Source organism: Felis catus, chromosome B3, assembly GCF_018350175.1.
Source record: "Felis catus isolate Fca126 chromosome B3, F.catus_Fca126_mat1.0, whole genome shotgun sequence".
NCBI lineage: Eukaryota > Metazoa > Chordata > Mammalia > Carnivora > Felidae > Felis > Felis catus.
This window is the reverse complement of record NC_058373.1, coordinates 126,949,134-126,972,719: the sequence shown is the minus strand read 5'-3', so window position 1 is coordinate 126,972,719 and position 23,586 is coordinate 126,949,134. Positions and strand designations below refer to the sequence as shown.

Here is a 23,586-nt window from a genome sequence, read left to right as displayed (position 1 = left end):
ACTACAACTAATTAGTACCAAAATATCTGGATTCAAAGTGAAAAATTCAACCGCTTATACTACATCTATGTGTTTAGAAGCAACTGTACAATTGACCAAATGATTGAATTTTCACTTAGGAATTGCATAAATAACACCCTCTATGTTACACATTGTCAAGTTACTAGAATATTAAATATATAATCAGGGATGCTGCCTATTGTACATGAGATGAGAGAGGTCAAATTAGGGCCATTTTTTTAAGAGAACTGAAGGCGATTTCAGATATTGGGCTTCATGTACAGCTTTCCCTGATTTAACCCTAATCACATCATGTACTTTGATCTAGAAGAATAGCTCTCAAAACACACCCCATTAGTCTACACAGACAAGTCTATACCACTCTATTTAATCAATCAACTCCCACCTTCTAAAAGTTACACTATTATGAAAATTGCCATTTTGCACTTATCTTTTGGTGCCCGTGTACGTGAACTATGTAGAATTACAATAAAAACAAAATTACAAGTGATCATTAATTACTTGACCCACAACATCTCTGCACCTTAGAATAGAATCTTTTAAAAGTCTAAAATACTATTGCCGCAAGTAAGTTTAGCAACAGTAAGCACACAGCAAATAAATTATGATTAAGATAAATCAACAGTTTTTTTTATGGTTGAAAAGCAAGCAAAGCAGCAATTCAAAACCATTTTCAGTTCAAAACAATTCTGATACCAAGGCATCCTTGCCCCAAATTGTGGGGATTCTAATTTTCCATTTGCAACATGTATTAAGAGCTTCACAAAGGTAATATGGTACGACAGTCAGACTTTTTATAATGTTGAACTTAAATCCCTAGGTAAACAGAACCAGAACCATGCCCAGTGTTTTGGAAGACCTGCTTTTAGTAAACCACTTGATGATTTACCAATATTCTCTTAATGTTATTTGAAACTAAGTATGGTCACACTTCAATACAAAAACTTAAAAACAAAAAACTAAGGACTTGAGACTGGGTGTGTTTGTAGTTTTTCAAGAGTTTCCATATAGCCCATCAGTGGACCTCATAATATACCTAGGAAAGCATTACTATAGGTACTTTTCTCTTAGTTTTTAAGTATGACTTTGAATAAAACACTGAGTTTTCTATTCAGGTTTGTTCAACAGAAAAGCAGATCAGAAATAGAAACATGACATGAAATCATGTGACTATCTGACATATTGGTCTAAATTCTTCATTTTTGCCTTCTTCACATTTGCCAAGGTATCATCATGGGCAAAGTAGATTTCCTTTTCACTTGATTCTGGGCTTGGCTGCTTAAACTTGTGTTGGGCCATGGGATGAGGCAAAAATCAATGCTAAATTTTGAGACTAGGCCTTGAGAACTCTTATGTATTTCTTGTGCCCTTTTAACTGTCGGTGTCATAAGGAAAAAAAATAGTTATTTAATCTGTCACACTCTCCAGTAATAATAATCTGCTTGCATGGATATTGTGCAAGGATTTTCACACATTATTTTGCATTAAGCACTATCCTTATCCTTATACCATGACATTATATGCAACATGCTCATGTACAAATGCCAAGTCCTTCAGTAAATGGAGGCCAATATTCTGCTTTTCATTTCTTTCAAAAAAATTTTTCCAATGTCTATTTTTGAGAGCGAGAGAGAGAGAGAGAGAGAGAGCTTGAGTAGGGAAGGGGCAGAGAGAGAGGGAGACACAGAATCCAAAGCAGGCTCCAGGCTCCGAACTGTCAGCACATACCCCAATGTGGGGCTCGAACTCACGAACCATGAAATCATGACCTGAGCTGAAGCTGGACGCTTACCTGACTGAACCACCCAGGCACCCCTCTGTTTTTCATTTCAATCAGTATCAATAACCAGTGAAAACTTTTTAATGGAGAAGAATTAAGTATTTTAGGGACACTTTGAGAAAGAACCTAAAACAGGCAATGGAGCCAACGTCATTTGTAAAGCACTAGAGACTGACCCACTGTGTATGTTTGCGTGTGTGTGCATGTTTGATGACATTTAATATATTCATATGGATTTTCTGTGAACCTCCTTCAGGTACTCTGTACTTTAAAGAATGTTACTTCTTTTGATCCCATGTAGCCAACTATGAGACCAATTCTATGATTTCTAATAATATATGCATCAAGAAAACTTTGGCAATAAAAATATTTATTATGTTGTAGCATGAAGAATGAACATAAAAGAATCTCAATTCAGTCATAACTGTACTCCCAGCCGAAGTGTGACAGTAAATCCAGAGATGAAATGAAAGATTAATTTGTGGAGATGGCAGTTTGGCAGGCACATATTACTGCCATATTGTTAGTCTTGCAGCACTGTGGGTTCCATTTTTTGCTTTATGCCATTTACTCATATATATTTGCTTTGGTTTCCAAGTACAAGTCTTTTTTTTTTCCAACTGCATGTTATTAGGTGGTGCTATTTCATATCAGATGTGGTTATGAATCAATTAGTAAACACTTCTCTTGATTGAGTGTAGATTATATACAGACGATCATGAGCACTGATGCTAATGTAGCAGGCACGCAGGCTGAGTTAAGGAGTGTACCTAATAAAGCAGGACATCTAGTGGCCCTCAGGTGTCAATTTGCACGAACTGATTTACAGGAGGGAGGAAAGCTACTAGATTCAGCGGTGGTTATGATTTGGGGAAACAGGGAGCAAAGAAGAAAGCGTGGTGCAAGTCTCCAGGCCTTTCCTCAACGATCAGCCATATGAAGACAGTAGATGCAGTTAAAGAGGTGGAGCTGCTTCACTTGAGACTCAAAGACATAAGGACCACAACGCGAGCGGCTTCGGTGCTCAAGGAGCAAAGCGAGACATGATAGGACGATCCGTCCCTGTGGGGTGGGCAATGTTAAGAGATGGCACCTTTGGCACCTGTGTGTCACTGTCAAGCAGGTACCAAAAGTGGTGGAGCAGTGCTCTGGAGCCGGTGCAGCAGGGGGTAGAGTGCCAATGACAGAGGGTGAGAATGTAGGGAGTTATGTGAGAACTGCATGTTGAGCTTTTATCAGAAAATCTCCAAGGACACTCAGAAATCACTATTTGAGAATCTGAGTTACACACCAAGTTCTCGGCTACTACACAGGAGGGCCACTGTGAAATTTGTTGCTAGTGTGACCTCATTTGTGCTCACAGCTGTTGAGGCCTGGGGAAGCAGGCCTCTGCCTTCAAAGGGCTCCCCATGTAATGGGGATGACAGAATAATATACATGAAAAGAGAACAGAATGCAAATGCTCCTTGAAAGACAGACAGCAATTGCTCTGGGATCAGAGAAGAGACATAAATATGAGCAAAGTTTCAAGGGTGGGTTTCATTTTACATGCTGCATGCAATAAATATTAAATATTAGAGACTTGGGAAGCCCCTGCATCCTGATCTCTCCTTCTGGGGTTCTGTAACCTGTCCACATATTCCCAGGGCATTGTGTATCATTATTGTACTGAACTCTGAATGGTATTTGTGTGTTTCCTTACCTATCTAAATCCACACTGCAAACTCTGGCATATAAAAGATTGTCTTTATTGTTGGCATCTAATTTTTTTTGTATTACATACTACCTATCATGTTAATTACCCATTATTAAAAATAATAAATGAATCCTCATAAAAGGAACCTAAATTCACTGATTTTGACAGGCACAAATCTACAGGTTATCATAGCCATAACTAGTCTATCCAGAAATACTGATTGCCCTGTAGCTGATCTTCAGATTTCAGATATCTGACAAAACCTTCCATTTGACAACTGAATTGGATAGCATGAAATGCACAACCTCCTGATCCCAATAATTCACTACCTTATATCTATAAGGATCTACCTTATATACCATAAAACTTCAATAAATTTCTGTGATAGCAAATGCGAGGAAATGGAAGCCCTAATCTATACTTGTAGACCCCAAAGTTTCTACAAGGACGGAGAGGCTCAGGTGTGTAATAGTGCTCTGTAAATTTCCTTTCAGTGTTAAAATGCCCAATTGTTCTTCTACTTCAATGTTCTTAATGCCTGGAATTGACATGAATGTTTTCATGTAAGGTCATCAGGAAAACTATTTATAAAAAAATATTCAAAATAAAAATAAATAAATAAATAAATCTTTAACATAGGCAAAAATCTCTCTACAAAGCTATTCATTCTCTTTTGTTACTTGGAGGCTCCTGCCAGTATATGCTTTCAAAACAACTTAAGTGTCCCAGAGTAATAAATCTAACCTTTGGACCCACTAACTTCACATTCCCCTCCCCAGCAGTCATTACCCACTCAAACTCACCAGAGCCCAACAGCATTTGCCTTCATTTATGGCAAAGTGAATGAGTGAAAATAGATGCTATTAACTAGTCTGGTCTGAACTTGAGGATCTAGAGACAGGGTTACAAAAGTAGAGAGATTTATTACAATCTTTTAATTTTCCTCTATTAGTTGGATACATAGGCAGTAGTTAGAGAAGATTTTATGTCTCCCAAAAAGGTACTTTAGGGTTCCAGATGTTTGAAAACACATTGAGGTATTTGTCTTATGGACATCCCACTTTTTCTCTTTTAATTTGCCCAGCTCATAGCTTATAAAAAATGGCCCTGGTCACATGCCTTCCCACTGAAGAATTAGAGAAATGGGCATGAGATGGCCATCTCTCATTTAATAAACTATTAGTCTAGCTCACATAATTTCAGTCGACTAAGTCTACTTCTGCTACATTTGTGCATAATAATAATGATTTTCTCATCTCTCTACAGGCTGCTGCCTGTTTTTCCTTTACATAAACTTTTTTAATCCTTCAGATGATTAATATCGAATTGCAATGGTACTGAATTCAACCGCAAGAACACATATGATGCATTTAATGGTCACAAATGGCCATGATCTCTCTAATTTTTAAATATGACATACTTACAGTATGTCATCTTCAAGTGTGCCAAAGCACTACATTGGTATCTATTCAGCAATAAGTCTCCTTCAGACTGGTTTTTCTATTCCAAACAATGGTGCTCATTGTTCCTTAGCAAGTTGAGCCCAGGTGTTCACCAGGTAGAAATAAACAAATGTCTAGTATCCTTGGCAAGCCCTTTGATTTATAAATTGTGTTCATTTCTTTAATTTGTCAGTATTAATGTCAGAAAGCATCTGTAGAATTTATAGAAATGACCCCCATGAGTTTATCAAAGATAAAACACTCAAAAATGTCAACTCTTGTTTTAGGCAGTTGCTATCTGGATACTGGCGTTGGGAGGGAGGTCTGGAAAAGGGAAGGTTGTTGGAATGATTAAGTAGGCTAAAGACAGGGACTGTGTGAAGTAAGTGAAAACAGATGGGACTTATGGTTTAGCATTGCTCATTTTAAATGTCACTGCTGGTCAATGATTTGTTTCTGTATCACATAGTATTTATTATTGATAACCAGTTAGAGATTTAGGTAACTCAAACCCCAGGAGGGAGAGAAAAAAGAGTGCATGTAAAAACTCGTGAAATCTGAACAAGGTCTGTATTTGTGTTAATATAATTGTACCAATGTCAATTTCCTGGCTTTGACAATGTATTGTACTCATGTAAGATGTTATCATAAGGGAAAACTGGGTGAACCATACACAGAAACTCTCTGTATTGTCTGTGCAACTTTTTTAAGCCTTAACTTCTTTCGAAATAACAAATATTTTAAAACATAAAGAACACAGATTATCAAAGGAAAAAAAGACAGATTCTCAGAGCAAGGTAAGGGTGACCAGTCATTTAACTTTTGAAAACAATGAGCAACAGAAATTGGAGAAGAATATAAGTGGCAGCCTTCTTTTTACCTTTTTTTTTAATCTTTCAAATGTTTTCAGTTCAAAAGAACACTTGCATTTCATTAGCTATTGCCATCCCAGTAAGTAGAACCATATTTGACAACACTACTAATAAGGAGTTGGGTCTCTTAATCTAAAACACATCTTAATGTTTTTGATCTTTGCATCATTTTTTATTGTGATTGAGGGCATGATTTGGCAGCTCCTTCAGAATTCAACATTCTTACCTAGTGGCAACAGAGCAGGTCTTCATATTTGCCAAGGTCTTTCTTGAAAGCACTTGCTTTGCACTTGTAAGGGATTTGACAAAGGCGACAGGCTTAAAGATTAAGATACTTCTGAATCAAGTTTGACAACTGCCAGTCTTCATAATACCAAAATATTTTGTCATAAGATGTGTAGCTTGTTTCAGAAAGGTGGAGTGTTCCTTATATCTGAAGTCACTAAAATATGACACAGATCGGCACTTTCTCACATTTGCCCTGAACTCTTCCCACCTCCGATACAAACACACAATCCTACATGAAACACACACACACTTTGTGTTTCCTTTACAGTCCAAATTTTTAGATTAGAAGATATGTAACAAATGAGAAATAATTATCAGTTTCTTTATACCTGGGATGTGTGACATAACGTACTGAGATTTTTCCTAGATTCCAGTTCATTTTCTTTAAAGCCACAATGTCATCTCCAGACACTCAAAGGGAAAGTTTTCCTCCCTAATGTACCTCTTAGGAGTATTTTGTAGTTTTCTTAGAAGACAGATTTCTAGTCAGCTTTTTGGCTTGTTTTTATTTTGCTGTGAAATCCTCTCCTTTGCACTGCATTCAGAAATACTTCTTGAGCAGATAATATGCATTCTCTGCAGCTTCTGAGATGAGTAGACTGCAGCCCTGTCCTATCCTACAAAACAATGAGATTTTCTATTATATTGCTAAGAAACTAATAGCTACAATTGTAATACAGGATCCGTTCTGCTCATCTAAGAATTACAATATGTTGTTCCCAAGAAAAAAATAATATCAACATTATCTGACATTTTTTTAAATTCCATGACTTTTTTGAGGGCGAAGTGATTCCTTTGACTTAAATTGATTTAATTTTCACAAAACTTTGGGATAGTCACTTGAACGATGACATGGCTGAGCTCTAAGAGAGTATGACATGCCTTTTTTTTTTATAGCACTAGACAGTGCTGGAATCCAAAAAATGATTCAGATGTCTTTCAGCCCTGTGCTTCCACCACTAGGCTACAGGCGTTGTGAGCAGGCTGATGATGGATGTCTGTGCATTAGAACAATGGGACCGCTCTCTGGCAACTAATGCCACAGACCAAACATTCCCAATTAAGATGTTGTCATTTTACCTAAGGGAAAAGCTTTGGCCACATTCCAACATGCCCATAAATAAAACTACTAGAAACATGAGAAAGAATAGTTTCAAGCAAAAGTACCCTTGCATGATTAAGAACATAATTCAACATACTACGCAAACTGATTTATGGGCGCACCATACCAGGCTAGTTTGTAACCCAGCCCTTGGTGCAGTGTACCTTCTGCTGGCCAAATTTGAAACTACATTTTTAAAGCTAGAAATCGAGTTCATTTATTCAAAGAATATCCCATTTTTTTCCTCGAAAATTTATCATTTTTTTTCTAATGAAGAAGACTTAGCAAAATTTTTGTTCACGTATACATCCCTTTATTTCTCAATACCACCCTCTGACACACAAGTATATGCATAACCCCATTCAATACTTGGTCCCATCTTTTATTTTTAGTAAAAAATACATTCTTTGTACTCCTTTAGGAAAAGGTAAAAGAAAATCTTGTCAATATGAAACCCACATGGACTCCCTTGGCTTCACTACAGATACGGCATTCCACATCTTGTCACTTTGTGCACGCTTCCTGTGCTTAGCTTTTTTCAACTGTCTACTTTTCCTTTATGTCCCGGCGGGTTGTAGATCACAACAACACACACTAATTTATTTCACCATATAATCAGCAGACAATTTTCCCATGAAAATCATTAATATAAAACAGTGGCCCACTATGGAATTTTTTTTTCTAAAAAAATATTCCCATCACGTTATATGCAGAATATAATGAGCTGACTGGTAAGCTCTGTATTCAGGGCATTGAAAGAAACATCTATGCCTTTTTCTTTTAGGAGCACAATCCCATGGACGCCCTAATATTAAAGAGGATTCCTAGGGAAATCTACAGCTGAAAAAAAAAGAAGTGCTGAATTACTTCAAACTAGGAGTCCTGACCTCGTGCCTTTGAAACCTCCATGGGAATCCAGGTTCACAGTCCTAAATCAGATGAGTGTGACAGTCTTTGCCTCATTCCATATGGAACGCAGAGCATCTCATGTGTGTCATAATGTTAGTGTAACTGGAAATTCCCTTTAGAAGGAAGCCAGTGCCTTCTCTACAGCCACTGTCAGTTAACTATGCATGCCTAATTACTCCCTCACTGATTAGTAGCAAGAAAATCCCAGTCTGGACTGTGGAAGTGTTTCCAATGGCAACAGTCACAGACAGTGGCTGCTTTGGTAAAATGAGCTGCAATATTACCAGGCTGGGTACAGGCTCTGCCAACAGGAGCAACAGACCTTTGGTAAAGATGTCTGGTCCCAGGAAGCTCTTTCCTTATCCTCTGATGGGTTGACATAATCATCTAAACCTTCAGGAATCTCAGCTATCCCATACAAGCATGTATCCCCCTTGACTTTGGGAGGGAAGGCTGAAATGCAGTCCCCAGACATCTGTGCGTGATCCCTGGCTTGGGGTGCCAAGCCCCTCAGCTTCAACGCCTCTCCCTCTTCTTTCTCTGCAGGGGACTGAGTGAAATAAGAAAGCCTTCACTTTTATTACTAGCTCTCTATTTGGCTTTTAAAAAATATGATTCTTTTTATGATGCATGGTACTTATTCACTTTAGTTTGCCTCCTGTAAAATGATAAAATACATTAAGTTGCTCTATTCCCTTTGTTGTCTGAGCAATAACATTCCTTAGATTTCATGTGGCAGTTTCTAGGCATTTATGATAGGGAAGAAAAATATTAACGGTAATGAATAGAGATATAAATCATTGTGGCTACAGCATCTTGACATTTGTTTTCCTAAGCTCAAATCCACAAGTTTTCCAGAAACTGAGAGCTTGCAGCTCTGGAGCCATGAGTCAACTTTGCTCCCACTGAGTTGGGAAAAGGATTAAAGATGTGAAAGATAGCCTGGAGTTGTTTTTAGAGTCTTAGTCTCTATAGAAGAATTGGAAACTATTTACACCTGTTCCTAAACATGCAGGCTGCCACTGTCTCTGAGCTGGGACAATGTGCCTAAACACTTTTGGAGGTTTCCATGGTAATTCAGAATGAAATATCTCCTGTATCTTCCAGGAGTTGATGGCAGAAATATTATGGAATTATAACCTTGGTTAGGGAACGAGGAAGACGTGACTTTAGCCTAAGAATCTACAGAGTTAACATCCCTCCGTTCTCTTTTGGTCGGTCTCCCAGTGAAATGATGTATAGAAGGAAAACAAGAACTGTATACTTATTGGAAGATACTTAAATAAATAGAGAATTAAAATGGGAGACACCTTCTCAGAACAAGTGAAGAAGATACCCAAAGATGCTGTCTCAGAGTCTCTTAGGGTGAATATTGTCCTATTACAACATTTCTCCTTAGAAAGATGATCATTAGCCCATATTTTTGATTATTGCTATCCCAGCATCTCTGGATTCACAAGAGTGAGTATTTCATTGGAAAAGAATTTTTTTTTTAACAGTTGTGAGAAAAGTAGCTACTCAAAAGCTTGGAAGAGCACAAATCAATCCCAGAAGAACACTTTAATCTCTGCCAAAAAGGGAGGTAAAATAATCTCCCTGGTGGCATTTTCTGAGTGTTCATAGCTCTGAAATTCCTCCAGGGGCTGAAGAGATCTTTGTTTTATTGCAGACAGATGGACTGGGAATGGCCAACAAAATCCATTAAAATCAATAGTTAGCAGAGACTGAGATGCCTTTGGCAGTGTAAGTACTCTGCCAACACAGGCGGCTAGAATAAGCCGTGCTCACCAAATTTTTTGCTGTAAGACAACTTGCTAGCTAAATTCTAAGGCAGAATGAGGGAAAAGTCAGCTTAGATGTTAATGGAAAAGAAAACAAAAAGTAAAATAGTTGTCCTTTTATTTTTTTTTTAATGCTTATTTATTTTTGAGAGAGACAGAGACAGAGACAGAGCATAACCAGGGAGGGGCAGAGAGAGAGAGGGAGACACAGAAACTGAAGCAGGCTCCAGGCTCTGAGCTGTCAGCACAGAGCCTGACGCGGGGCTTGAATTCACGAACTGTGACATCATGACCTGAGCTGAAGTCAGATGCTTAACCGACTGAGCCACCCAGGAGCCCCAATAGTTGTCTTTTTAATACACACTTAGGCTAAACGCATCTTAAAGCACAGATTAAAAATTGCCATTCTGGTGAGGGATGTGGATAATGAGGGGGAGGCTATGCATGTGTTGAGGCAGGGGGTGTAAAGGAAATCTCCACACCTTCTAAAATTGCTTTAAAAAAAGGCTATTGCAGGACACCTGGGTGGCTCAGCTGGTTGAGAGTCCAACTCTTGGTTTTGGCTCAGGTCATGACCCAAAGATCATGGGGTCAACCCCATGTGAGACTCCACATAGAGCATGGCCCCTGCTTGTGATTTTCTCTCTCTCCCTCTGCCTCTCTCCTCCACTTGCACTCTTTTTCTCTCTAAAATAAATAAAATAAAGTAAAATAAAATAAAATAAATAAAATATAAAGTCTACTGAAAGAAGGAAAGAGGGAAGGGTGGAAGGGAGGAAAGGAAGGAGGGACCAAGGAAGAAAGAGACTCCTTCTCACTGGCACATGAAGAGGTAAATGGGTTAATTAGAATGGCAAGAATATGGTTATTTTTTTTTCTAATTCAGTAATTTTATTACTGAATTCCTACCTCCTCATTCCTAATGGGCAGATTCAAGATCTATTCACCACTTTAAGGTATCATGAATAAAATCTTAAATTGGGAATGAAATCTGCATATTTAATACAGTTAGAAAATAAAACAATTGACACTTAAGAAAAGACTAACATGTTATGTGTATGTGCATATTCAATGAATGATAACAATATATTGTCTGTGTATACATTTAGCAAGAACATTGACCTATTGATCTGGCCCCCAAAATTGAGCTACTGGCAACCCAGAACACTTGGAGGCAGGATTATCCTGGGTCCTCTAGGGATGTACAAGAGCAGTATTTATAAGAAAGATACAATGGAAAATGGACAAAAGAGAATTGACAAAATAAATTAGATTTTATCCTTGTAAGGGCTATTTATTTGGTTAATATTCTTGATTGTTATGAATATGGGGTTTATATGTAAAGACTTCCATAAATTATAATTCAAATTTAGACAACCTTAGAGTGATATGGGGATACTAAAAATAAATTTTCAAATATGATTTATTGATGATAAATTGGTTTTCTTATATTGTTCATGTTTTCACACTGCATTCTATTGTTTATATATTAATTGTATTACATATTACAGCTCTATTTGAATGTATTTTCAAGAATTATTTCTGAAAGTTAAAATATATCTGAGTATGTTGAAAGTTAAAACATATCTGAGTATGAATGCAAAATTATTTTAAAAATCTCTGTATTTATTTCTAAAAACTAAAAAAAAAAATGGTTCCTTTGTTACTTGCTAAAGTAATCAGTTTCTTAGCTCTATCTGTATTTTTATGAAAGAATCTTTTTTTTTCAATACAGTCTTACTTTTATTCTTTATCATAAAATTGCCTGTAATTCCCTTCAAAGTTTGTTTTATAGATAATAAATGTGGAATTTAAAAATATTCAACTGATGACTTTCTACAGTGCAAAGTATGTAATATTTTTGAATTGAGAAAATGATGTTTCAGGCTCTGGGGTAATTAGTAAACTCAGATAAAATTTTGGTGAGTAGAGAATATTCTAAATTTTACCAGACTTTATACTGACATGTGTGACTATTCCACTCAAAATATTTTCACAGCTACTGACTTTTTTCATCTAGTCATATCAATATGTGTTAGTATTTGACTCAAATATGTTTACAGATACTGCTTTGCTTCTAGAATTGATTTTTAACTCCAGTTGCTTCTACTTATGACTTAAAAAAATATTTCATTAATTTTAGAATTTCAAAGTTATAGGACTTTTCAATGAAAAATAAATTTATCCAATTAATAAAAGGAGCTCAAACTAAGTTTTGTCTCTAGGTTGAGATAGTTCAGAAAATATTCACAGACTTAAATGCTAAATCTATGTACAATATATGCTCTTAGTTTAACTTGTTTAGCTAAACATTTGCTTCATAAGGATACTTGTCACTGAATTCCTGTCTATATGCTTTTTTTTTCAATAACTGCAATTGACTAAAAACTTGAAAATCTGAAGCTTCTACACTCCACTATTTGATTAATTTGATTAAAAATTATCAACTTATCTTGAACAATATCTTGAACAAATACTGACAGCTCTTTCTCAAATATCAGGAACAAGACAAAAATGTCCACTCTCATCACTTCTATGCCACATAGTACTGGAAGTCCTAGCGAGAGTAGTCAAACAACAACAAAAAAGAAAAGTCATTCAAATTGGTAAGGAAGAAGTAAAACTTTCACTATCTGCATTCATGATACTGCATATAGAAAATCCTAAAGACTCCACCCAAAAACTACTAGAACAAATAAATTCAGTTTATTTCAGTCACAAGATACCAAATTAATACACAGAAATCTGATGCATTTCTATCCACTAATAATGAAGTAGCAGAAAGAGAAATTAAGAGAACAATCCCATTGACAACTGCACCAAAAAGAATGCAATACCCAGAAATAAACATAACCAAAGAGGTGAAAAGACTGCATTCCAGAAACTGTAAAAATGGGTGAAAAAATTGAAGATGACACCAATGGCAGATATTCCATGGTCATGGACTATAAGAAACAATATTGTTAAAATGTCCACACTACTTAAAGCAATCTATAGATTAAATGAAATCCTTATCAAAACACCAACAATATTTTTCACAAAATTAGAACAAAATATACAAAAATTTATGTGGAACCACAAAAGACCTCAATTAGCCAAAGCAATTTTGAGGAAGAAAACTGAGATATCCCAGATATCTCAGAATACTGAGAAATCCCAGATTTCAAGATATACTATAAAGCTATATTAATCAAAACAGTCTAGTACTGACATAAAAACAGACACACAGATTAATAGAACAGAATGGAGAGCCCAGAAATAAACCCACACATATATGGTCAATTAATCTATGATTAAGGAGGCAAGAATATACAATGGGAAAAGACGGTCTCTTCAACAAATGTCATTGGGAAAACTAAACAGCTTCCTGAAAAATAATGAAACTAGACCACTATCTTACACCATACACAAAAATAAACTTGAAATGGATTAATGACCTAAATGTGAGACCTGAAACCATAAAACCCCTAGAAGAAAAGATGAGCAGTAATTTATTTGACACTGGCCATAGAAACATATTTTTAGTTATGTTTCCTCAGGCAAAGGAAATGAAAGCAAAATTAAACTACCAGAACCACATCAAAATAAAAAGCTTTTGCACAGCAAAGGAAACCATCAACAAAACAAAAAGGCAACCTACTGAATGGGAGAAGATATTTACAAATGATATATCTGATAAGGGATTAATATCAAAAAAGTACAAAGGACTTATATAACACACACACACACACACACACACACACACACACACTTAAAAAATGGGCAGAGGACATGAAAAGACATTTTTCCAAAGAAATTATACAGATGGCCAACAGACACATGAAAAGATGCTCAACATCACTAATCATCAGGGTAATGCAAATCAAAATCACAATGAGATATCACCCCACACCTGTCAGAATGGCTAAAATCAAAATCACAAGAAATGACAAGTGTAGTGGAGGATGTGGAGAAAAAGGAACCCTCATGCACTCGGTGGGAATGCAAATTGGTGCAGCCACTGTGGAAAACAGTATAGATGTTTCTCAAAAAATTAAAAATGGAATTACCATATGATACAGTAAGTCCACTGCTGGGTATACCCAAGGAAAATGCTAATTTGAAGAGATATATGCACCTTTATGTTTACTGCAGCATCATTTACAATAGCCAATACATGGAAGCCATCTACATGTACATACACAGGAATATGATTTTATGCAGCCATAAAAATGAATGAGATAATGCCATTTGTGACAACAGGGGCGGACCTAAAGGCTACAATGCTAAGTGAAATGATTCAGGCAAAGAAAGATAAATACCATTTCACTCATATGTGTAATTTAAGAAACAAAACAAGTGAAAAAAAGAGACCAAGAAAAAAAGACTCATTTTTAAATACAAAATAAAACAAACTGGTGGTTGCCAAGAGGAGAGGTCTGGGTGGTAAGGGGCAGGGTAGAATGGGTGAAATAAAGAGGATTAAGATACACTTATTACGATGAGCACTAGTTATATTTTAATAAAAAAGTAAATAATAAAACTGAGAAAAAATGTCCACCTCATCTTGAACAATATGGTTATTACAGTTGAGTAACCCCATTTCAAAAAATCTTCAGTACTACTGAGGGGCATTTTGTTCGATTTTTAAAAGCTCAGATATTTCGAAATTCTGGTCGATGATGGGTGGCAACGAAAGAAAAAGTGTGGGGTGCCATGCTTAAGCAAATTTGTATACAACGTTACCGTCATCACGGAAAAAAAAGTAATTCATTTTTATCTATCGCCTATCTATGTAAACTTTGCCAACCGCAATTTCTCTTTGGACTGTAGAATGCTATGGCTTATTTAGATTAAATCACGAAGCATGTCTGTACCACAACTAAATCCAAATTTACACCAGTTATGTAAGTTTATTGATTTGTTAAAACCAATGTTTTTATCACAACATACACTATCAAATTTATATTTGTATTATTAATACAAAAACAAATGTGCTTTCAGTGTTAAGCTTCTCAACTGAATTTGTGATAGAATATTTTACCTTTTACCTTTAACAGTATGACAACTCAATAGTTCTGATGTAATGAATGAAAAAAAATCTATCCATACTTAGCATTAATATCACTGATTTTCTCTTTGATGCTAATGTTATTATTGAATTGGTATAATTCACTGTCTTTACATTCTTTTACTAACGAGGCAACATGTTAACAGCTATAAATGCACAAGAAAACTGGAAACAAGGGAAATTAGTTGAGAACAGCATGTATTTGATCTGGATGAAAAACCATGCTTAACAGAATTATTTTTGTAAATAAGCTTGCTGTAGTGACACAAGTTAAACCTGTTTTTGTTTTGTTTTGTTTTTTGCTTTTTAATGTAGCTGCTGATGTCTTCATTTGTGGTCAGTTATTTCACTACATCCTCCATGGTGGATAGTAAATGTCAACATTTTATGAAATTTATACATTTACATAAACTTTTTTGAGAAATGAAATACAATATAGTTTTATTAAATATGCACTTTTGAAAAGTCATTGCTGTTGAAAGGATTTATGGAAAAATTTAAAAATTAGTTACTGAGCAATAATATATATATTTGTATTTTTACACCTTGTGATAAATGACAAAACCAGGTACCAAGAACATTCGACTATTCTCTATACAAATTACGGCACAATTGTTCAGCCTTTATTTCCCAAACACATTTAATGCAAAACTATCCTCTAAACTCCTGTTAACATCACCCATTAGGAAACCCGTGAGGTTCTTGCAGCTAAAGTCACAGTGCACACAGTCTAGGGCAAAGGTGACTGCTAAAACAAGTGTCTAGCAACAAGAGGAGAACGACATCAAGGTCACTGGCGACTTGTTTTCAAGAACATTTGTTTTATTCAAATGTCCTGTATTTTGTCCCTGAAAGAGAAACCGAAGGTACATTTATGTATGTGCACATACATGTGACTGGAAAGGTTCAGGAGAAATAGGTGTCATCTCTGTTCAACGTTCACCTGTTACCGTAATATTAAAGTAGGAACTCTTTCCGGCACGTGCATTTCATTGTGCTAAATTTAAAATGTCAACTGAAGGTCTACCAAACTCATCTTGGCTTACTGAAATGCAACTATTAGTAATAATACAATTCGGCTCACCAACGAAGATAGTGACATCCATTCCAAAGCGTGCATTCCTTTCCCAAACCAAACGGACATCGCTTCCTATAATGGCTCCTGCCGCTTGACTGGGGCTTGAAAGACAGAACTAAAGCAGGTGTGGACGGGAAAAGCTTTCAGCGAATGGAGCCTGATGACGTCATCTGGGCGCGACGGGACGCTCTACCGTGACTCGGGCCTCTCTATGGTGCGTCGGAGAACCGGCTAGATGAGCGGTACCGGAATGCAGTGGATCCACAGCCAAAAGAAAATAGGCGCTACCTCAAGCCCGGAAAAGCTGCACGGTGGGGCCTTTCTGGCCTTACCCAGTCCCTGCTCTCGATAGTCCTCTGGGAGAAAGTGGTTTGAATCACGTTTGAGTCCCGTTTTAAAATGGCAAAGTCAGGGTAAATGATAAGCTGGACTGGAAAATGGACAACAGACATGAACTGGGATTTAGCAACCTTCGAGCAAACTGAGAAGTACCTCCAGCTTATTTCTACAGAATCCTAACTATATAGATTATGATTGAGATTCACTCTTGGAAAGGATGTCCTTCGTAACTCATTTCTAATTAATTCCTTCCAGGTACTTAGATCAAATGTATACACAAATGTGTAACAACAGATGTAGAGTTTTTATAATACATAAACAAACAAAAAGCATTGTGTAAATATATGTATAGGTATATGTAGAGAGAGAAAGAGAGAAGCTGGGAAAAGCAGTAATAGGTCAAGGAAGCGGGCCAAGAAGACAGAGGATGGACTACTATATTAAAAGTCGTTTTCAATTCCAAAATATACCCAAACCCTTTGAATATTTTCAAAGTACATATAGTTATTGATTTGCTTGACACTTTACTTGGATTAATCTGAACCCGTTTTAAATTTTATGTATCTTGCATGGGTAAATTAGTACCAGCTATTCATATGAATGTGAATTAGTTGAATCTGACTGTGTTGCCTCAAGTCTATCTCCCACCACCTGCTGAATGAAAACCTGAAATAATGTTTGAATTAAGTGGAAGGCAATACAATAACATTTTAAAGTTGCGTTTGTATTTACATATTCTGAATTCTTTCTACTGTAGCAGAACAAGTATTTAAAAAAAAAGAGGAGGGGGGATAACTACCTATTTTAAGCTTTGCTAGGACTGGCAGTAAAGTTGTGGTATAATTTGCATGTCTACTGAATAACTGAGAATCTGACAATCTGATTAATCCAATTCATGGACCTGAATCTTTCAAAAGACCTGCTTGGTGAATATTCATGGAAATTGTCACATTCAAGTATTTCCAGTACACTAGTAAAAAATAGATTCTTCTATCAAGTAAAACCAACAGCTAGTCTCTCCCCACTTGCTCATGGACTTATTTGGCTATTATACTACCAGCACCACACACACACACAACACAATACAACACACTCCCCACACATATACAGTGCATGTAAGTATTTTGTATGCCAATATTGCATTACATATTCTGAAAGTGCTGTCCAAAAACAAATGTTCTGTTCCATGTGGTAACTGGAGATTATAATTCCTTGACTGGACAAGTATACTAACTGGGATAATGTAAAAATGGTTTAAATGATACATCATGACTGAATGGGAGATATAATTTTCTGCAGTCTGCAGGCATAAGGATCTCTCTTACGGCAAAAAAAAAAAAATCATATCTTTGGGAAACAGGGCAAGAAGCTAGTGTCAGATGTGCTTATTTGTCTTTCCTCAAGACCTAGCTGAAGAAAACTGATTTCTCTCAAACTGTGAAAAAACTTCTATCACAATTCTGCCTATTTCAGTGTAGGTATTTTCATCCCCTGCCCCATCCGCATGTGAAAATATACAATTAAGGATACCTCTTCATTCTTAATAAGTTTCTTTTCTCTTTAATAGTTTTTGATCATCGTGTTCATCCCAAGCACACATATCAATTTTTCCCTAAACAAGAAGCGTATTCTCTTATGCCATCCTCTCCGTGCCCTGCATAAATATTCCTACAAAGAAAGTGACCTGTTAATTATGAGTGATTGCTTTTCCCATCCCAGGGTGACTGAGGAATAATTTCAACTAAGTATTCATAGTCAGGGATCATCAAGTGATTGCTCTCCAGATTAATCTCCCTGGGCCAAAGTGCTGCTTGGTTGTAGCCTGAACATGGCACTGCATTATATCTGTCCTATTCAGTCCAAATAAGAAGACCTTATTTGCTAAACCATTTTAATTCCTTCTGCACAATTTAATTATACTTCAGTGCAAAACCACCTGTGACCTTGGGTTTAGTAATGAAATCCACTCCCCAGGCAACACTACAGAGAGTAGTCTGTTTAGTAAAGATGGTGTAAAATAAGAATCTTAAATATTGCTCATTACTGGAGGAACGATCTTCTTTTTGACTTGTTCTCTTTTAGTTTGCTTGCAGGCATCTGGCTGTTTTCTGGAGAAGATTTGTATAAGAAGTACCTTCACCAGAAGATTTGAATAAAATTCAAAATGACTCCTAGTTGTTTCAGTGAAAAAACAGGGGAAAGTGTCATTTTTTTCCTGTATTCTGTGAACCAAAAGGTATAAAAAAAAATCCTTAATTTCTGTCCCCAAGAACAAAGATGAAAGTATATAACATGCAATTAAATGCTACTTTTGTATAAATATGGGTCATTTGATAGTCAATTATTAATTAGAGGTGCTATTTAGTTTATAACAAATCTTTCAGAATCCAGTTTATTTGGCAAGTTCTACTTGATCAACGTATGGGATACAGATTAGAAAAAGTCATTAGGAATTTTTATATTCATACATGTATGCATTTCAACAGACCTTCTTGGGATTTTCCATTGTTTTATATGTCACATCTTCTTTTATATGTCCTGCACCCCAGTTTTTCTTCTCGGGGCCTTGTGATTTTTCCTCCAAGCAATATCCCTGCATTCACACAATCCCTTTACCATTCTAGCCACTAGCATGAACACCCCATGGTCTTACCTATAAGATGCATGCTAGCCCATTTGGCTGATTTTTAAGATTAAACAGATTTATTTTGTCGTATTTTAACCTCTCTGAAAATAGGCTGTCCTACAGTCAGTAGTAGCATCTATCATATCTTTTGGCCAGTCAGCAGTTACAGTGCAACTGTCAATGACTGCTTGGATAAATTTGGTCATAGCTGTTCGTGTGAGGGTCACATCCAAATTATATAATGAAACTTCTTTTTAAATTGAGCTGTAACTGACATATAACATTATTTAAGTTTCAGGTGTACAATATAATGATTCTATATAGGTATATATTATAAAATTATCATCACAATAAGGCTAGTTAACATCTAACATCACAAATAATTTTTTCTTTTTATACGAAGTTTTGAGATCTATTCTCTTAGCAACCTTCAAATATACAATGCAGTATTACTAACCTTAGAGTAATGCTTTGTATTAACTACATCATTAGGACTTATTTATTTTATAACTGGAAGTTGGTACCTTTTGACTATTTTCACCCATTTTACTTGCTTCTCACCCTTCACCTCTAGCAATTATTAATCTGTTTTCCATATCTGCGAGTTCTTTTTCTTTGTTTTGTTTTAAATTCCACATGTAAGTGAAATAATATTGTATTTATCTTTCTCTGTCTCTCTTATTTCACTACATAATGCCCTCAAGATCCACCCATGTTGTTGCAAATGGCAAACATATATATATAATGCATATTACATATTATACAGATTAATATAAATATATTAAGCATATTAATATAATATAGTATACATCTATGTACTTAATAAATATACTTAATGTATTAAGTATATTAATATATTATACATATATATGTGTAATATTACATGTTTTATATATATGTATATAACATTTTCTTTATCCATTCACTCATTTATATGTCCACAGACACTTAGATTGTTTCTATGTCTTGGCCATTGTAAATAATGCTGCAATGAACATAGAGTGCAGATAGCTTTTTGAGTTAGTGTCTTCATTTTCTTTGGAGAAATACCCAGAAATGGAATTTCTGATCATATAGTAGTTTTGTTTTTTTTATTTTTTGAGGAATCTCCATACTGTTTTCCATAGTGGCTGGACCACGTTACATTCCCAACAGTGCATGTACAAGGTTTCCCTTTACATCCTTGCCTTGTCTTTTTTATAATAACCATTAGTTAGAATGAGTTAGGAGTGAGGTCATATCCCATTGTGGTTTTGATTGGCATTTCCCTGATGATTAGTGATGTTAATCACCTTTTCACGTACCTATTGGCAATCTGTATGTCTTTTTTACATCCAGTGGATAAAAAGGAACTTTTTAAAAATACATAAAGTTAAAAAGAAAAAGAAACAGATAAAAAAGCACAGGATTGTAGTTTAATTGGTAGTTTACCTTTTAGCAATGCATAAAATAATAATGTATCTTATACAGACATACCGTGAAGATATTGCTGGTGTGATTGCAGACCACTGCAATAAAGCAAATATCATAATAAATCAAGTCAAATAAGGGTTTTTTTTTGTTTTTCAGTGTATATCAAAGTCATGTTACACTATACTGTAGTCTATTAAGTGTGCAATAACATCATGTCTTAAAAACAATGTACATACTTTAATGAAAATACCTTATTACTAAAAAAAAAAAGCTTTCAATGAATTGTAATCACTAGTCACACATCACCATAACAAATGTAATAATAATAAGTTTGAAATAGTGTGAGATACTAAAATGTGACACAGAGATATGAAAGGAACAAATACTATGGAAAAATGGTCCAAATAGACTTTCTCCACGCAGGGTTGCTACAAACCTTCAATTTGTAAAAAGCATATGCAAAGCAAAATAAAATGAGGTATGCACATAATTAATGATATCATACATTTGATAAAATATGCTAATTCCAGTGTTCCCTTTCTTTTAGGCCATCCACCCTCTGTCTAACTTCAAGATTGGTCCATTTTTACATCCTCCATCTTTCCTTTCTAGTTATTGCAGTTGCTTCCCCCCCCACCCCTATTTCCTGATCACACATAGAATTATCTGTCCTATCCATGAAGGTTGTATAATATATCTGATTTGGCACTGTGTGGCTTACTGTCTTGCATAATTCTTATTTCAAGAATCATGGAATGTAAAAAAAAAAAAAAAAAAAAAAAAAAGGCCATACAGTCAATTTAGTGTAATGTTTAATTACAAAGACATTGAGACCGAAGAGTTTAAGTGTTAGTGACAGATCAGAGACTGTGTTCCCATCTCTCACAAGCCAGATATAATCCTAAAATTAGGATTCTGACCCTATAAGAGCTGATAGAGCTGGGATCTGAGAGGATGTTGCCTTTTCTTGAAGCCTGTTAATTCAAATACACCAAGCCTTCTATGTCCTTGAAGAAGGTTTCCTGTGCCAGCTATTGTGCCTCCCCCAGTGTCTAGATATATACTAAGTCCACACTGAATGCTCGCTTGGTTGAATTAAACTATCAAAGAAAGTTAAAATGTCTTTAAAATTATAGGCATGGGTGAAGTATGCAATGCTTCAAACCCGGAACAGCCTTATTTTGGTTGTCAGTCTTCTTGGGCCATGTGATTTCTTCCCGCCCACCCCCAAAACATAAATGACAAAGAACCAAGAAGCACACAAAATAAGCTTCTCTATCCTAGCCTGAATGAAAATTCCAAGACTCTCTGTGGATGTTCATAGACATCAGATTCTCTTGATAAGAAAATTGCAACATTGTAACTTGTCCAAGCATTACAGTCCAATCAATGCCCTCCTTGTTTTGAGAAAAAATAAAGATAATAAAGTTTTTGAAGGATGCAGAGGAGCATCAGGGGTGACTAATTATACTAATATTGAAAAGAATGGCACAAAACATTGGTAATAAAAAGAAAAAACACTAAGGAAAAACACTGGTACCCCTTGTGATCTGTATAACTGTTCTTTTAGGAATGAATTTTTGAAGAGAAATAAGATTTTCAAACTAAGATACCAAAAGGGACAAAAGGAATCAGTTGCTTCAATCCCCATTGAAGGTTAACTCTGTGATAAGATTTAAGTCATGGTAACTCTCATAAAAGCAGAAGCAAAGGCACTGTATGCAGTGATCGATTTCTAAGGGGGATTGCCTAACTTGAAACACTAAAATTTGGTGTTAAAGATAAATCTTCCAGGAGGGCTAGTCTTAATCATTAGGAGTCTATGTACACAGTATGAGTTTAGAAGGTCTCTCCCACAAACCAGAAAAAGATATATACATGCTTTGAAATTTGCTTCCCTTCATAAGGGAAGTTAAGTGAAACAATGCAAATATACCAGGCCATAGTTAAAACTAAGCAATGAGCCATTAATATCTTAGAGTGATTTCATTCATCAGATGTTGTTCTAAGGGAGTAGCTAAGTAACGACATGTTTCTCTAGGATATACTCAATATATATTCCTCTCCTGAGGAGAGGAATGGAGCCAGTGTGGAGAGGCCAAGGAGGGAGATGTGAATTGGTAAGAGTAATTGATGGCACCAGCAGGATCTTGGGCTAGCCTAATAAGTAACAAAAGTCATATGCCAAGAGACTCCTTCATCTATATTCGGTTTTTTAAAACATAAGATAAACAAGCATAATGGGATATGTATAATATTGGTGGTTGGGGTATGGAGCTGGAGGGAGTGGTAATGAAACCAGAAAAAGAGGCAAGAAGGAGGGATAGCAGACAGAGAGCTAGAGAGAGTTTGATTCTCTCTTTATGATCTGATGAGTCCATGATCTTGCCTAGTGGCTTTACTGAATTAATCCAGCTAACTGGAAAGGCATTTTATTCTCTCTAGAGTAATACTTTCTAATATTCAGTTAACTCAAAAAATCCACCTTTAAAAAACATTAAAGGATTTTGGTGCTTTAGCTGTTTTAAATCCATGATCTAAAAAGGAATTTGTTGGTTTCTGTCTACAAAATTAGATGGGGTGCCTTTTCTCTGTCTTGTGTTCCCCCCACAACCCCCATACTCTTACATATATATACATATATCCACATATGTTCACTCCCTCTAAAATATTATAGGTTATAATGGATATCATGTATCTTCTCTGTCATACACACACGCATACACACACACGCACGCACACACACACACACAAATACTGCACTTATGCAACAGGCTAAGTTGTTAAACTATTGCAGATTGTTTAGGAACACACTTAAGGCTCATTCCTCATTGGATTACTCTGTACTAGACACATTTCAGTATTCTAAGCACAATACAAATATTAACTCATGCGTTTTCACAATAACCCTACAAGAAAGTTCTTCTCATTGCATAGGTGAGTGGGCTGTGGTGCAGTTTAAATCCCCTGTCCAATGAGGCACAGATCATAAATTGTGGAGCTAGGGTTGTAACTCAAGGAATCAGATACAGAGCCACATTCTTCACCACTGGGCTCTTTCTCTTCACAAGTGTCACTTGCCATTCACGACCACCCTGTCAGAGCATCTCATGACTCTTTATACAGACTAGACCTTTTAGGATTCAGAGACTTGCAAATGTTTTCTCTCTGCCTGGAAATTTTTTCTTC

At 35.9% G+C, this 23,586-nt stretch overlaps 3 long non-coding RNA genes across 7 annotated transcripts in view; 1 reads left to right on the top strand and 2 right to left on the bottom strand.

Annotated features, from left to right (window-relative positions):
- The window catches only part of LOC123386161, a 1,074,166-nt gene that overhangs the window by 380,820 nt on the left and 669,760 nt on the right, over nucleotides 1-23,586 (bottom strand). The window lies entirely within an intron of this gene.
- On the bottom strand, nucleotides 5,798-10,069 carry LOC123386164. Its single transcript, XR_006599874.1, has 2 exons — nucleotides 8,089-10,069; nucleotides 5,798-6,716 (listed from the first exon to the last, which is right to left on the bottom strand). It is a non-coding gene; the product is annotated as an uncharacterized LOC123386164 (long non-coding RNA).
- On the top strand, nucleotides 16,224-18,682 carry LOC109500961. The gene is made up of 2 exons (XR_002158864.3): nucleotides 16,224-16,613; nucleotides 18,441-18,682. It is a non-coding gene; the product is annotated as an uncharacterized LOC109500961 (long non-coding RNA).